Source organism: Euprymna scolopes, chromosome 1, assembly GCF_053919585.1.
Source record: "Euprymna scolopes isolate OS-2025 chromosome 1, ASM5391958v1, whole genome shotgun sequence".
In the NCBI taxonomy this organism is placed as follows: Eukaryota; Metazoa; Mollusca; class Cephalopoda; order Sepiida; family Sepiolidae; genus Euprymna; species Euprymna scolopes.
In genome coordinates this window covers 18,279,354-18,293,201 of record NC_136482.1, presented here as the reverse complement: position 1 = coordinate 18,293,201, position 13,848 = coordinate 18,279,354, and positions in this window count along the sequence as shown.

Below are 13,848 nucleotides of genomic sequence, written 5' to 3'. Positions count from 1 at the left end.
CTATTTTGTCAAGGCATCAAGTCGTGCCTTACATTGTTTTCATTAAAATTCTAAAGGACGCAAATGCTTTTAAATTTAGTAACTTTTATTCTATACTTTAATGGGCGACAACATTATATCCATTTCTATTTAAATTTGAATAGACGCTGTTCTCTTAGTTGAATACAATATTTTCAAAGTTGACTGCTAACAGCCGTCTTCCGTGTGTAGTTTAAGAGAACGGACATTGAGTACTTAATTTGATTCCGTTTGACAGACGACAAAAAAGACCTTGCAAAGGGAAAACCCTTTGTAGTGAGGTGGGTACTTTTGGACAGACAAGGAGATAATAGTCAACATCATTTCAGCGATACAATTAAGTAAAATGTCTCTGTGGGATGTCATCTGCCCCTTTCAGTGAATTATTAATAGTGATGAATTTTTGTTTAATTAAGTTGCCATTTCGGAATAACTGATGATGAAAAGAATGCTATTAGCGACGATGATCAGAGTAACTAAAGAAAAATACATACGCACAAACTATTGATAGTATTTCCTATGGTTTCTTTTAAAATACCAGGAAGAAATCTTAAGTATTTCGTTAATGTATTTTTCGCATTGTAAAATTGGATATTCATACAGAACTGATTATAAGATATAATATGTCACGTATAATTGCGCCTCAATACAGCAGATACTCCAAGTCATATTACAACTTAAACGTAAGGGGCTAATATTTCGGATCATATCTAAATGAGGGCTGTGGTGAGTTATGCAATGATATAGCGGTTTCTATTACATTTTAATTTCTGCATGTTAGTACAGTTAACAAATAAATTAACCGTAATCAAATTCCAGATTCTACTAATCCCAGTAAAAAAAAAAAAACTATAAAAGTAGAAAGTTTTCTGGTGTATAGTGACTTCAAGAATGGGGGGCAACTTTGTTGCTTGGCGGATTATGTGAGAGTATGCACGTCAAGGGTGTACAAAAGTCCATCAGCGAGCATTCCATAAAGTGCTTGTAAAACAGGTACATAACGGCACATTGTAGCGATGGGACACAGGTTAAAGCGTGGCAGATAGTGTAGCACATATTAGATTTTACAGTCTTTTGGACTCCATTAAAGAGTGAGATATTAGTGATAGATACCCCAGACCAAGTGTGGAAACAATATTCTATGTTTGAGCACATTGTGACTTTGTAGATATATTGGATACTCTTCGGTGTGAGTAAATATCTAGGATAGAGGGAGTTCACTTTCTTTGCAGCAAACTTGGCAATGACCTCAATGTATTTATTCTAATTCATGTTGTCTGCAGATGATAAGCTGACGAATTTGAACTATGACTTTTCATATAGAATGTTATTTGCCAAGGCGGTCAGTAGTTGAGGTGACTTTCTTTGTAGTTTGTACAGGAAAGAAGCTTAGACTTAGTAGCATAAACTGTTATCACCCCCCCCCTAATATAGAGGTTTAGAGATTCTTTGTACTCTAATAGTTTACTGCCTCTAGCTGATAAATAGCGGAATTCCTTACCTGTATCCTGCTAACCTGACTTTACTCACATTCAGATAATTAAATATATTGCAGAGATACATTTTACATGACAAAAATAGTGTAATACAGAAGAAAACTATTCATTTCAAAAACTCGCAGCGCATAAACATATAAATAATAGTACTTCTCTTAACATATCTAAGGCCTTTGATAGGGTTTGGCATAAAGGTTTACTTCATAAGATCTCTAGCTATGGTATAGCTGGAAATGTCTTCTCAATTATTAAATCATTTCTTTCTGATAGGTTCATAAGAGTAGTAGTTGAGGGGCAGAAATCAGAAGCCCACAGTATTAATGCCGGTGTCCCTCAGGGGTCCATCCTGGGCCCAACTCTTTTCCTGATCTACATTAATGATCTTCCAAATCACATCCTTACATCATTTGTAGACATTTATGCTGACGACACTACCATTTATGGTAGCACATCTAAGACAGTAAACGACCAAGTTCTCTCCAATTCTCTCTCCTCTGATCTTGAGCATGTAGTACAATGGGGAAAGGAGTGGCTGGTTACTTTTAATGCATCTAAAACCAAGCTTCTCTCTTTACATCATCAACATTCTGATCCCCATCTGGCATCAATTGAAATGAATGGCTCTCTTCTTCAGGAGGCCTCAAGTTTTGACAAGCTTCTGGGCTTGACCATTACTCCTGATCTTAAATGGAACACGTACATCAAATCTGTTGCCAAGGCCGCTGGAAAAATGGTGGGATCTTTCTATCGATCCAGTAGATATCTCACTGCTGATGCAATTCTCTATTTATATAAGAGCCAGGTACGTCCAAGGATGGAATACTGTTGCCACATCTGGGCAGGAGCTGCTAGAAAGGACTTGTCCTGCCTTGATAGAGTTCAAAATAGACTTCGTAGCCTCGTAGGAGATGTCCTTTTCTCTTCCTTGCAACCTCTATCTCACAGAAGAGATGTTGCGAGTTTGTCTCTGATGCATCGTTATTTTCATGGAAAGTGTTCGACTGAGCTTCAATATATGGTCCCCCCTCGCAAAACTTTCACAAGAAACACTCGTTTAACTGTAAACACTATCAATAATTCCCCCCACTCTTTATCTGTGCCTAAACCTAAACGTAGATTCCATGAACAAAGCTTTTTTATTAGAACTGCACGCCTGTGGAATTGTCTTCCGTTTTCCTGCTTTCCGGCTGACTACAATATGGTTGTCTTCAAGTCTAACGTAAATAAGTTCTTGATGAGCCGTTCCATATAAGTTATCAAATTTAACAAATTTTCATTACTAATGATTATTATATTGTCCAATTTCTACTGTACACTCTTTAACCCTTATCATTGAGTGGCCTCTTGGCCTTGATAATGTGTTGATACCTATGAAAAAAAAAAGAAGTCCAATGTGAACAAGTTCTAATTGAATCATCCCCCTAAGTAATCCAAGTTACAAAATTCCCACTGTTTACTATGCTTAAATCTCAATGACTAATGTATACCTATTAACCCTTATCCTCAAGTGGCCTCTGGGCCTTGATAAGTGGTGACACCCATGTAAAAAAAATATATATATATAATAAGTTAAGGATTTCAATCGGTCAGTCTTATTACCTTGCTCTCACTGGTCAGTGATTTGGAACAAAGCTCATGTTGAATAACGCTCGAGTATTTTCAATCTGCACTATTATATAGTAAGTCCTTTTTAAGACAGACAATAACTTATTTTCACGTAACGTTTCAATCAGTTCAGAATTATTACACATGGACGTAGAAACCAAGCAACAGCCAACGTTGAAATAAATTTATTGATTTTAATATTTTATAATAATTACAGCAACTGGATTGTTGCGTTTGTTATACAAGCTGGAAACCGAAAATGTAATAACGTAAATAGATTCAGCTATTAAAAAAAATTATTTGTTGTGCAAGTTTGTACGCGTACTTTTATGCAGGTTCTGGATGTGATGAATATGGTGGATATGTTTGCGATAATCAAGTTTCGTTTTCGTTACGTCATTACATGAAATGGCATCACACCTTTTCTAGAGCGATTTAGATGATCAAATTTGGAAACGATTCCTGCATGTAATTGCTGTTTATAACTCTTATGTAGGCGTACAGTCATAAGTAGAAATAAGAAATATAAGAAAAGAGTTGAATAAAGCAACCAGAGAGGATAAAAGCAAGGGCTATTATCTATACCGATGCTACCTTGGTTATTTTTGTCTTCCTCCCTCTAGTGAAGAAGATATTTTTCTAGACGTAAGAAAGTTTTATTTTCATTCCGATCCCGAGTCCCCTTTTTCGTGAAGCTGAATCCATTTTTTTAAGATAGACATCACCACTTATCGAGGCCAAGGATAAAGGTTAAAGAGTGCACAGTAGAAATTGGACAATATAGTAACCGTTAGTAATGGAGATTCGGTAAATTTGTTAACTTATATGGAACGATTCACCAAGAACTTGTTTACGTTAGACTTGAATACAACCATATTGTAGTTAGCTGGAAAGCAGTAAAACGGAAAACAATTCCACAGGCGTGCAGTAAAGAAGCTTTGTTCATGGAATCTACGTTTAGGTTTAGCCATAGATAAAGTAAGGGAAAGTAGTGACAGTGTTTTCTGCTAGACGGGGTTTTCTTGTCAAAATTTGGCGAGGCGGGACAATAGATTGGGGTTCAGACGAGCACTTGCCATGAAAAAAACGATAAAGCAGAGACAAACTCGTAACATCTCTTCTGTGAGATAGAGGTTGCATGGAAGAGCAAAGGACATCTCCTACGAGGCTACGAAGTCTATTTCGAACTCTATCAAGGCATGATAAGTCATTTCTAGCAGCTTCTGCCCAAATGTGGCAACATTACTCCATCTTAGGACGTACCTGGCTCTTATATAGATAGAAAATTGCATCAGCAGTGAGATACCCACTGGATAGATAGAAGGATCCCATCATTTTTCCGGCGGCCTTGGCAACGGATTTGATGTGTGTGTTCCATTTAAGATCACGAGTAAAGGTCTAGCCCAGAAGCTTCTTAAAACATGAAGCCTCCACGAACTATTATTGAACAGATACATAACACCACATTGTAGCGATGCGACAGAGGTTAAAGCGTGGCACATTAAAAACCGACCTTGTGTCTAATTCTGCTTTCTGGGACAGAATTATGATGCAAATGTTTTCCTTCGGTTGAATAAATTACAGCGGAACTACTTCCCTGCACATAACAATATAGCCTTCCAATCAATGAAAAAAGCATTCCATAAGTAATCAAGCATAGTTTATACTTAGTATTCGCATAATATTCCTCATCTTGGGACTGACAATCATTCCCTCTTATAAACTCTTATCATTGACTGGCCTTGATAATTACGCATCCACTAAGTAACAAAAATGTAAACTTAGAAATTGATTTATGTCAGGCTTAACTACAGTCAAATTCATGCCAAGCACTTTTATGTATTATAACTAATCATTTTACCCGAACGCAGTCGTTTTTCATTTTCTCAAATTCACACGACACTTTAGATTTAAACGAATTCGAGTCTCGGTGCGACTCGAATTACTGCAAAAAGTAGTGAGAGCAAACTGAGACAAATAATTGTTCGTGGAGGCCGCTTACAACAAGGATAATAGTGACACTGCAAGAAAATAAAATCAACGACGCAAAGTAAAAATAAAAAGATATTGAAATCAATTGATTATGAAAAGAATGAAATTTGAACCAACGTATAACACCCTATAGTCTAAAATACTTCTCAAATGAAATATTTAAACCGAAATGCAATATATATGCAGACACATTCTAAATTTATTGCCTACTAACAGTGATAGCTAGTGTCTCCCTAGTTGAGAATTATGGTTGAAATTTATAATAAAGCATTTTTCGTGAGTTTTCTGACAAATAATGAAAATAAATTAAAGTCTATAGATTTTGATGTATTTTATAATGGTATGAATATCTTCTTTTATTTGAAACAATGTACATCGATTATTTATTAATAAAACTGAATTTGCAAATGACTGCTAACACAAAATTATACTTATATTATCATAATTAAACAAAATAAAAGTTTGCATTGTAATTGATGCATAAATAAATATGTCAATCGATGCATAATTAAATATGACAATAAAAACTTACAGGAAAACTCGGGAATATACTAATTCATTTACTAAAAGTATTGGTGAACACAACAAATTTTATAAATTATCTATTATAAGTTTAACAAAAAAAATGATTTACTGTTCGGAGTCAACGGATTTGAATCTAGATTTCTTTGCGTTTTCACATTAGAAAAGGGAACTACTCTTCTAAGGCACGCTTGATTAAAAATGCTTATGGCATCGAAACATTTATACTTGGAAATATCAGTAAATGTTAAAATATCAAATTGAATATTTATACTGACTCTACATTATTAGGTTCAAATAATTAAATTGATTTAAAAACAATCAAAATTCATTCCAAATCTTTTATTAATTACTGCAAGACTTTTTCAGTACTTATGCACTTATGTTACCGTGCTGAACTCATGATGTTAATTTTTAGAAAGCCGTTCTTAACATGGGATGGGGTGTTTTGTTATTATTCTGAACTTTCACCTAGCAATTAAAGAAAAAGATATTCTAACTTAAAAAATATATTTAAAAACATAGCGCGGTAACATAAGCATTAACTGCTTCCCTTTATAGCAGTCGCGACATGCAAGTTTGACTTAAAGTTGAACACACTAAAGAAGTAAAATTTTCCCGAAATATCATACGATACGGAACTTACACCTGACCACACTGACGCAAGTAAGAATGCGATAGAATCTGCATTACTCTTTCCACCATTATATGTTTTAATTTGCTAGTTTGTATCGTTTACATTGTATTGTCTTCTATAAATTTATATGTAAACACGAGACAATGGTTCGAGCAAACTACATTAACGATTTACAGTAATATTTTTTCAAGTATTACTCGATATCTTTTAGTTTATTTTTATGTGCACATATACTAGTGTTTGACAAGCGAGTAAAGTCAAATGTTTTCTGTCTTTTTTTTTAACTTGCGATATTTTAGTTGGGCATAAGTCTGAATCACAAACAAATAAAAACGCAATTAAATAAAGCATTAAATGAAAAACATTAAAAAAACCATTGAATGAAAAACATTAAATAAACCATTAAATGAAAAACGTTAAAGAAACCATTAAATGAAAAACATTAAATAAAACATTAAATGAAAAATACTTTGTATTATTTATAATATTTCGAATACTGTTCTCATCCTGAATATTAGTTTTTGACATTTTAGTCCATTTAACCATCCAACCTTCTTCGATGACGTATCTGAAAAAGATAATGTTAATTTTTTATATTAATTTGATCTTTAAATAAGGCTTTTAGTCAGTTAAAAGTTGACTGTATAAATATGCAGATGATAACAGCCTTTAATTTTAATGTGTTCATATTCAGAAGTATATTGCATTCCATGTTTACATATACACATTCGTTCATGAATGGTAATGTATTGTCAAACCGAATAAAATTCACAGTCACACTGAACAGCTGTGATAGGGTTTTTATTGAATTACTAGCGGGGGTACCCGGCGTTGCCCGAGTGTTTGTTTCCGGGACGGGGGAGGGGAGTTTTACAAAATGTTATGGTAGGTAAGTAGGAAGGATCAAACCCGGAGTCATGAGTAAAAGTAGGAAAATAAAGTGTGAAAAAAAACCAAAAAACATCTGCAACGTTAACAGTTCGGCCACCAAGAAAAGTCCATTCCAGTTGTTTAGGAAAAAAAAAAAAAAAAAAACGACTACGGTAGGTCGGCGCGAACGTGAAAATATAATGTGAATTGTCCAGCACGCTAACCACTACGCCACAGAGCACTGCAGCTTAGTTTAGTGATTTTAAATAACTTCACATGAAAGAACTACGAAGCCAAACCGGTGTTCTCTTCTCAACTGTTCCTTGTGAACGATCCCCAAACGGTGTTAAGTGGTGGCAGGGGGAGAAGGAATTTATTAGAGAGAAAATATTTTACCACTTCCATTGATCTTAACCGATTTTGGCCGTGACTTCTCAGCAGAAAAAGTATAAAAATCAAAGATTATCGAGGAATTTGAGAAATAATAAGCCTATAACACACCTCAGATATTGTTCTGCCGTTTGTGCATATTATATTTGCATGAAATATCTTGATTTTTAATCCTATTAATGTCAAAATCAGACGGGAAAAATGAGTTCATTTTATTTATATAGAGAAGAAGAAGAAAAGAATAGATAGAAGAATAGAATAGAAGATAGAAGAAGAGAAGAGAAGAAGAGATTAGAAACCTTGCGTTAATCGGAATAATCGTACTACTGTTATTTCCACAACGTTTTCACCGTAGTTATCTGTTATTTTCGTCAGCTTACCTCGTTGAATTCGGGATTCTTTCTGTATATTAGAGAAATTTGCACGGAATTTAAAAATAAAAACAAAACTTTATATAAGTTGGGGAGGCAGCATGATCTAGTTCCGTCAACCATGACTGTGAATTAAATAAAAAGTTGTGTAAGATATTCAGTACCGGTTCCCGTCTTTGACAGAACGATTCACGAGTTTGACAAAGTGCAGCTGAAGAAGATCGAAAGTTACATCAGTTGAAATATTGTGAGAAAACACTCAAGATTTGAACAGATGTCCATGCAATCTTAATAAAATAAATAATGAATCTTTATGCAATTTTTATAGATATGTAAATTATATATATATATATACATATACGTATATATATATACATATATATATATATATATATATATATATATTAAGTAAAGTGATTTATAATTTAAAATTTAAAAATCAAATTTTAATTAAATTAAAAATCAGTTTCATAAGAAGGAACAACAACAAAATCAATTATCTGTACGATCGTTACTTTTAATGCTAGGTTTATTCATGGTGTCTTTTAAATTCAATAAAAACCCTCCTAAATTTGCTGATGAGGAGACCTTGCTTACCAAAAAAACTATATATAATTATTCTACATAACTTGATGTATACCACAATAAAAAGCATTGTTTTCCGAAACGATCGTACAGATAATTGATTTTGTTGTTGTTCCTTCTTATGAAACTGATTTTTAATTTAATTAAAATTTGATTTTTAAATTTTAAATTATAAATCACTTTACTTAATATTGAATTAGCTCTAGGACATTTAACTATCGAGCTTATTATATATCTAAATTACAACGAGCTCTTTCTATTTCCTGTATTTTAATCAAACTAGTAATTTCACTGTTACATTAAAATACACTCAGCTCTTTAGACTATTGTTCTAATCTCCTTTATATATATATATATATATATATATATATATATATATACATATATATATATATATATATATATATATATATATATATATATATATATGCTGTTTACCTGAAACAAGGCATATTGCCACTTTGAAATAAAAGGTAACTGTTTAGGATCATGTCTACAGGGGACTATGAGAAGATGAGCGACGTGCCCGTTCACAATACATTTAAACTAAAGCAATATAATACTGTTAGGGAAACAAGAAACAAAGTCTAGCAACCCGAAGGACACACTATTATAGAAAAAGACATATACACTCAAGGGGTGTGATTTCACAGCTAGACGGGTTTGTCGCTGTTATTTAAGTCGATGAAATACAAATGAAACGAGTTTATCAGAGCACATTTCATGAAAGTATTTGTAAAACACACACACACACACACATGGATACATCGTTTCATTAAAGTATTTGTGAAACACACACACACGCACACACACACACACACATGGATACATCATTGCGTCGGTGGGACAGGAGCTGGTGCTCCGATAAAAATTCCGGTAATAATAGATTGGAGATTGTGTTTTGAACCTTGTCTAAGAAGGAAGATTTAGTTGTAGACGTATCAGCGCACATTTAATAACAAATAGTGATATTGTCGAAATGGAGTAAATTTTGAGAAATGAGTAATTTATTTGCACAACTAGTATTTTAATTATTTGCAGAAGCCTCACACAAACCCACACACTTATATCTTCGGAACTGACAAGGAACGCCCGAATGTGTCGGTTACATTAACCATATACATGTCCAAACTGGTGTTTTTTATAAGTTTTTAATGTAAAGATCAGAAGAAAGGATGAAACACTAGTCTCTGTAGGTATTGCAAATTATTATAGAAAATAATTATGTCAGTCCCTTTAGGAAACTCGTTTCTTATCGTTGAACACTTTCAGTTTAAATAAAAAGTCGGTCAATTTAGCTCTTCTGTGAGATTATCATATAATCATTAGAGCATTCTGACAGACGTTAAAAAAATTTTAAAAATATATTTAAATTTCAGGAGTATTTCTCAATGTTAACGGGCCGAATGCTAATGAAGTCAGAGATGGCTTCTTTTGCCGGGTTTAAATATATCGACCGATGTTAATGGTGACACCTAGCACTGGTGATTCCCAAAAGTATGAAACACTAGTGTCTATAGGTATTTAATAATTATTATAATAAATAACTTATATATATATATATATATATATATATATATATATATATATATATATATATATGTATATGTATATATATGTAATTAATATTTTGGGAAAAAGAAATCAAGCAGAGTGCTCAATTATAAGGAACATCCGAAAATAAGAGCGTGTTTATATATATATATATTTTGTTTACAGAAAGTTTTAGATGAGACAAGTCATTGGTACCGTCGGTTTCAAACCCGATAATTAAAATCGTTTTAGATACCCATATCAAGCTCTCGTCAGCCAATACTCATGTCTCGATGAATATTGGTGGACGAGAGCTTGATATGGGTATCTAAAACGGTCCTAATTATCGGGTTTGAAACCGACGGTACCAATGACTTATCTCATCTTAAAACTTTCTGTAAATATGTATACATATGCGTGTGTGTATCTGTATATATATATATATATATATATATATATATACTAGCGGGGGTACCCGGCGTTGCCCGAGTGTTTGTTTCCGGGACGGGGGGGAGTTTTAAAAAATGTTATGGTAGGTAAGTAGGAAGGATCAAACCCGGAGTCATGAGTAAAAGTAGGAAAATAAAGTGTGAAAAAAAAAAACATCTGCAACGTTAACAGTTCGGCCATCAAGAAAAGTCCATTCCAGTTGTTTAGGAAAAAAACAAAAAAAAACGACTACGGTAGGTCGGCGCGAACGTGAAAATATAATGTGAATTGTCCAGCACGCTAACCACTACGCCACAGAGCACTGCAGCTTAGTTTAGTGATCTTAAATAACTTCACATGAAAGAACTACGAAGCCAAACCGGTATTCTCTTCTCAACTGTTCCTTGTGAACGATCCCCAAACGGCGTTAAGTGGTGGCAGGGGGAGGAGGAATTTATTAGAGAGAAAATATTTTACCACTTCCATTGATCTTAACCGATTTTGGCCGTGACTTCTCAGCAGAAAAAGTATAGAAGTCTAAGATTATCGAGGAATTTGAGAAATAATAAGCCTATAACACACCTCAGATATTGTTCTGCCGTTTGTGCATATTATATTTGCATGACATATCTTGATTTTTAATCCTATTAATGTCAAAATCAGACGGGAAAAATGAGTTCATTTTATTTATATAGAGAAGATATATAGTGCCCTCAGCGTTATAATATATATATATATATATATATATATATATATATATATATAGTGCCCTCAGCGTTATAAAATTGCCATAATCAAAAATCTTTTAAACCGTGCTAAGATGATTTCTTCTACGAAAAAAGCACTACTAATAGAAATTAAAAATATCAAACAGGTTCTCATAAATAATTACTTTCCGAATTATATTGTTGATCAATAAATTAAACTATTTTTACAGTCCGCTAAAAACCTTAACAGCAATACTAGTCACTCTTCTAACACTAACCCTATAGACATATTTTATAAAAACCAAATGACACCAAATTTTAGAGTGGAAGAAAAAATTATTAAAAGCATCACACATAGATATACAGCACCTCTAGAGAACAATTCTAAGATTAGATTTATTATATACTATAAGAAGTATCGAACCCAGAACCTCATCGTTAAAAATAACTCCTCGCCGGCGACAAAAATGTTGGAGCAAACCAATATTGTGTACAAATTTCAATGCCCCTTAGGAGAGTGTAACTCCGAAAATAAAAACGCATATATTGGACATATAAAAAACAACATTGTCCCGTCGATTAACGATGCATTTGAACAGTACTAGCTCAATATACCAACATTTAACAAATCAACATAGCTGTCCCCCTCTAATCTTAGAAAGGTCCTCGTGGAAAACACAAGGATTTTGCAACGAGAAAGTAATTGTAAAAAATTAAAAATACTTGAAGCACTATATAAAAAAACTCAGCACCCATCTATAAATAGCATTAATTTGGAAAGTAGCAATAATGTGCTGAAATGTTTAGCATAACAAGTATATGACTGGTTTTTCTAACATTGCCTTTTATCATCCTAATTTTTAATCGGGTTTTTTATCCCTCGTAAATGTATATTTCAATCGACTTTTCATTGACTCTTTTTATCATTCGTAACTATATATTTCACTTCTATTTTTATTATTTTATCTCCACCTGATGATGATTCAAGAAAGAATCGAAAGCGCTCGTGTGAACCATAGAAACATTTGTAAATATCATCCATCTTGAAGTTAAAAACATCTTACAAAAGATCGAAAAAATAAAAAAAAGTATCATTAAGCAACGTATCTCTGTTGTTTTTAATAATGTTTGCCTGAAATATATATATATATATATATATATATATATATATAAATTCTGTTAAAAAATTAGCCCAGGGTATTAAAGACAACAGCGTATTTACACACAAGACTTTAGCCATTCAGATAGAAATTTATAGCAGTAAAATTTTCTCTGATCCTAATTAAATTTTAATGTTTTGTATATAAAGCAATCATTGTAAGTGTATTTGTGAATTGTTTGTTCTGCGTCATCTTTTAACTTACAAGCGATTACTTTTCTATCTATATCTTCGTCTATTATTTTTCTTTACAATTGTCATCGACCTACTGGCTCCTCTTTTCTAAGTTTTTATATTCTCTCTACTCTTTCTCATAATTTCTCACTTCCGCCTATCTACATAGATTCGTCCTAACCGAAGACAATTTTCGCTATTACAGGGGTTTTTTCCCCGTTAGGGAAAATTAATCTTGACGACACACAATTTTCATTCATTTTAACAACAAATTCTATTTATCTGCACTAGGTACTCAACAAGGAGAACGAGCAATTCCTCTCTAAACTTTATTTGGGCGCTTTTTAAACATTCCCGTTTGCTAATTGATAATCCGTAGTGTCTTTCTTGGATATATTACGCATTAAGGAGCAGCAGTAATATTCCTTTCCTGTTGACACTTGATCCACCACCGGGCGCATTTCCTCCCCTAATGGATCTCCGTGCGCTACCTTTTTCTCCTCTCGTGTGTGCTTTTCTTGCCATCAGAAACCCCTTTACCCTCAGCATCCGTACCATTTTTCTTGAATCGAACTCTCTTTGGTGTGACTGCTTTACCTCTCTCTTTCTCTCTCTTTTTTTTTTCTCTTTCACCTTTACGCAACCATTTCCTATTGCTACCCGCCTACTTCTATCATCGCCTTTTTTTTAATCTGTTTATTTTTATTTTTCAAACTTTAAAGTTTTTTTTTATCCTTGTGATTTTCTTTTGTCTTTATTAATTTACATTTAAACAACTCGTGTTTCTGTGGCGATGCATCCACTGCAATTTTGTTTCTTTCAAACAAAATGATTCTTCGAGAGGTACTCATCATTTTAATGGAACTAAAACGAGACTTATGTTTATGTCAAGTTGCAGACCCTTGGACAATTTATAAATTGCTTAGTTTTACACTTTCAGATCTTCAAACTCACTTGAACAGAGGTTATGTTATTAGTCTCAGTTTTTTTTTAATACGTTCCATTATTGAATGTAGTTTTCAGAATTGTTTGTATCCATAGACTTAACATTTACTAGCATCATGATCTGGAAGAAATATATCGAGGACATTACTAAGGCTGCTACGAGGAAAATGGCTACTCTCTACTGTGCTAGAACGTTACTCAAATCTGAAAGTATCATGTATCTCTACAAAGTCACTATTCGTCTATGCATGCATCGGGGATGCATCTAGTCTCTCATTTCTAGGTAGGATTCAAAACAGAGTCGCCAGCCTAACAGCTCTCTCTCGGTTAAACTCCAAGCTCTGTCCCATCGACCTAATGTGACATCCCTATGCCTGTTTTATAAGTTCTTTAATGGTATGTGTTCAGTCGAGCT